Below are 4,378 nucleotides of genomic sequence, written 5' to 3'. Positions count from 1 at the left end.
CGCTGGAGCAGCGTCTGTGCAGCCGTTACCGGAGCCGGGAACACACCGAGAGAACACATCCTGCACACAGCACAGCACACAGACTTCACAAACACGCGGGACCCGAGAAAACACGGCAGGGAAAGTGCGCTCACCTTCTGATCAGATCAGCGTAACTCACTCACTCCACACCACACGCGCGCCTTCAGCCTACGGAAGCCCCGACGAGACAGACGAACACCGCAGGAGAACGCAAAAACAAAAGTCCCCTTCTTCTTCTTCTTCTTCTTCTTTTTCTTCTTGGTGTTTAATGGCGGATGGCATACAACTTTTAGGTGCATTACCGCCACCTACTGATTAGGAGTGTGGATCAGGATCGTACTCTTCACTAAATTCTATTATATAATCCAGTGTCCTTTAAATAACGCATTAAAAATTGAACGTTTTTATCCCCTGATTTATTCCCCAAAATGTTCATCAAATTAAGTTTTTCTTTATTTTCCTTGAGGACATGAATCAGTATCTTTCTTTCCTTTCCGTATCTTGGACACTTCATTATAACATGCTCTACATTTTCCTCCATATTACAATATTCACATTTTCCAGTTTCATGTCTCCCCATTCTCTTCAAACTGCTATTAAGAGCAGCAGCAGAGGGAGTCATTTCACACTCACGGGTATATGAGGTTCCATTTGTGCCATAAATGAACCGACTGCTTTGTGCTTTGTACTACTCATTTGTCCTTGTCTACAGTCATTGCCTATTGTTCAGATAAATTAGTATATGTTGATGTGTATGTGCTCTGTTTATGTCGTATTGTTCTGTCGTCTTTACTGTTGTTCTGTCGTTCTTACTGCCGTGCTTCCATGAGCGTGGTAAAGTTAGTTTTAATTGGATATTCGTTGTATATTTTGCCTATTTGCCACAGTGCAAAAACATAAACGAAGTTAAATCATTCATTCAAATGAATATTTTTTTTCAAAATTATAATGGGCCTAAATGGCTAGTGGTGGGCAGACTGACTTACTATATATGTGCTTTTGCCAGTATCTCATTATATATGCGAACAGTACTTAATTATTTTAGGGGAAAAAGCATTAATTCACTTAGATATTATTTTCAAATTCCAGTTGCTATAGTAGGCTATATTCCTAGTGATATTTTGCCAATACGTCCCTTCATAAATGTACAGTACAGTATCATTTTAAGAAAAATTACTGTACTTCACTTAAAGTTTTATTTTTTTTTTTACATTTTAAAGGTTGTAGTACATTAGTGACCAGACAGGCTTACTATAGGTGCGATTTTGCCAGTACATCCCTTCATATATGCATGGGCGTAGCTTGTGGGGGGGCCAGGGGGGCCTGGCTCCCCCATAGCGATTTAAGACAATGTATGTGGTTACCATGACAACCTCACGCACTTGCCACTGCTCTATGTGAATATGTGGATTTACTATAGCAAAACTAAAATGTGTTTAAAAGTACAGTCTGACCAAATCCACCGGTTCGGTTTGGCCCCACCAAACTCAAACGTCAAGCTACGCCTATGCATATATGTGACCCTGGACCACAAAACCAGTCATAAGGGTACATTTTTCGAAATTGAGATTTCTACATTTGTTAGGATAGGACAATATTTGGCCGAGATACAACTATTTGAAAATCTGGAATCTGAGGGTGCAAAAAAATCTAAATATTGAGAAAATCGCCTTTAAAGTTGTCCAAATGAAGTTCTTAGCAATGCATATTACTAATCAAAAATTAAGTTTTATTATATTTACAGTAGGAAATTTACAAAATATCTTCATGGAACATGATCTTTATTTAATATCCTAATGATTTTTGGCATAAAAGAAAAATCAATAATTTTGACCCATACAATGTATTTTTGGCTATTGCTACAAATATACCCCAGCGACTTAAGACTGGTTTTGTGGTCCAGGGTCACATATGTACAGTACAGTATTATTTTTTAGAAAGAAATTATTGTAATTCACCAAAAGGGTTTTTTTCATGTTCCAAAGGTTGTTGTACATTACTAGTGACCAGACTGACTTACTACAGGTGAGATTTTGCCAATACCTCCATTTATACAAGTACAGTAGCCTACACTATTATTTTTAGAAAACAATTACTGTAATTCACTAAAATGTTTTTTCTTTCTTTCATGTTTTAAAAGTTGTAATAGCCTACATTACTAGTGGCCATTTTTAGAAAAAAAAAATTGTACTGTAAGGTCAAAAATGATAAAAGACTTCTGCTTTCCTGTCTCAAACCTATCTTGAGTAACAAAAGGGCCATTTGGCATTCCAGAAGGCACAAAAGTGCTGATATTGATCAAAGCCTGTAGGCCAACATGTGTATGCATCGGGGGTCTGCTAATTGTCACACCTTTTGCACAGTGGGTAAAGCTGTAATCTGCTGATTGGCCAGTTTGAATGTCTCACTTTTGGTTTTTAGTCACATGGTCAAGGAAGTGATAAGAGAAGATTGTAACTGTAGCTCGGGCTCTTTCTCTTTCTCTTTGCTGCCTCTTTTCTTTGTTCTCTCTTTCTTTGCCGGGACTCTCTTCTTGGGGCTCTGCCCTCTCTCCCTCTTTCTCTCAATCTCTCTTTCTCTCTCCCTTAACCATGTTTTACCATCCTTCATATATTTGTAACTTAATTCAAGTGTAACCATAACACATACTGATAAAAAATGTATAGCCTGAATGCACTGTAAGTCGCTTTGGATAAAAGCGTCTGCTAAATGCATAAATTTAATTTGAATTTAACACATTTCTGTTATTAAACCATTTCAATTATAAATTATGTGCTAACTAGTCTTGATTCAATATTAACATTGAAGTGCTATTGCAATACAATATAGTCACTCAATAGCTACGCTCTCCCACATATTTAGCTATTCTAACTGCGCTTATTTCCGTTGTTGTTATAAGTGGCAGTTGGTGGTAATAGACTAGAAATGTACAGTTTTATACCATCATGCTGATAACATTTCTTTAGTCCTTCGGCAATCCTACAGACTGTACTACTGTAGGGAAACCACCCTTACAGTACTTAATTAAATATTTTTTTGTTTTGTTTTTGTTTTTTATCACATTTCAAAGGTTGTAGTACATGACTAGTGACCAGAGTGACTTAATACAGGTGAGATTTTGCCAGTACTTCCCTTCATGCATAGTAATATTTTTCTTAAAATAATATTGTACTGCACTTATAAGTCAGCCAGTCAGTCTGGTGACTAGTAATATACTACAACCTAAGAAAAAAAAAAGGACAGTATTTTAAATAAATGTTTTTAAAATACGTATTTAATTACTTTTGAGTATTATGCAATTTGTATTTTGCTGGACAAAAAAATCTGATGTAATTTGTAATTAAATACTTTGAGAGACAGTATTTTGTATTTGAAATATTTAATCAAGTATGTCATTTTATTCTCAGATAATACAATAACTTTCTTCACCTGTGTTAATAGTACTATGAACTATAGCCTATCAATTTTTTTGGCTAGTGAATCATATGACATCCTGTTGGATCCATAGATGGAGTCTTAATTTGCCCATTGTTGGATCCAACTGGGAAAAAAAGACAAAAAAACACTGTGGAAGTAGTCCATGTGTCACGCCCATGGACAGTCTTGTGTTTTGTTCCTCATGTTCTCTCCTTGACCCAGTTTCTCCCGTGTTTGTGCCCATATTTGGTTTTCCTGTTCCCGTTTGAGTTCCATTTGTTTCAGCTGTGTCCTATTAATCTCCTCCTTTAGTTCCAAGTGTTCCCCATTTAGTTCCTGCATTTAAACCCTGTGTTTTCCTGAGTCCTGATTTTGTTGTTTGTCAGCCGCCAATAAAATTTCAAGAAGAAGAAGAGTTCTGGGTTCAGTCTCAAATGTCTACCTTGTGTGCTATGTGTGTGTTCCCTGTTATTTTGGTTTCATTAAAGAGTATTTCTGTTCTGGATCTCCTTCGTCTCCTCACAGTAGTGCCCCGTGACAGAAGACTGAACCGTATACAAGATGACAGAGGCTGAGGACAGGCTGTGGTGTTTGCGGCAGGCTGGTCGGAGGTTGGAGAGATATGTAGAGGAATTCCTTGAGCTCTCCAACCAGGTGCTGGCACGATGCCACTCTTGGTGCGTGTTTCCAGCTGGGGCTGGACGATGATACGATCTGCTGCGATCTCCCCACGTGTTGTTTTCCCCTGATCGAGCTGGTTGATGTCGTCCTTTATTTAAACTGTTCCGATTTCTAAGTGGAAGAGGTAAAGGATAATTAAAGTCTCCTCGTCCAGCCCCCTCTGGAAAACGTCGTGTCTCCCCAGCTCACCCCACGCCAAGAACCCCCACATACCTCACCAACGGCTCCGACCACCTGTCCAATCCAAGTTACCCCCGAG

This window comes from Sinocyclocheilus rhinocerous, unplaced genomic scaffold (genome assembly GCF_001515625.1).
Source record: "Sinocyclocheilus rhinocerous isolate Xijiao unplaced genomic scaffold, SAMN03320098_v1.1 scaffold3914, whole genome shotgun sequence".
In the NCBI taxonomy this organism is placed as follows: Eukaryota; Metazoa; Chordata; class Actinopteri; order Cypriniformes; family Cyprinidae; genus Sinocyclocheilus; species Sinocyclocheilus rhinocerous.
Note: the sequence above shows the minus strand (reverse complement) of the source record.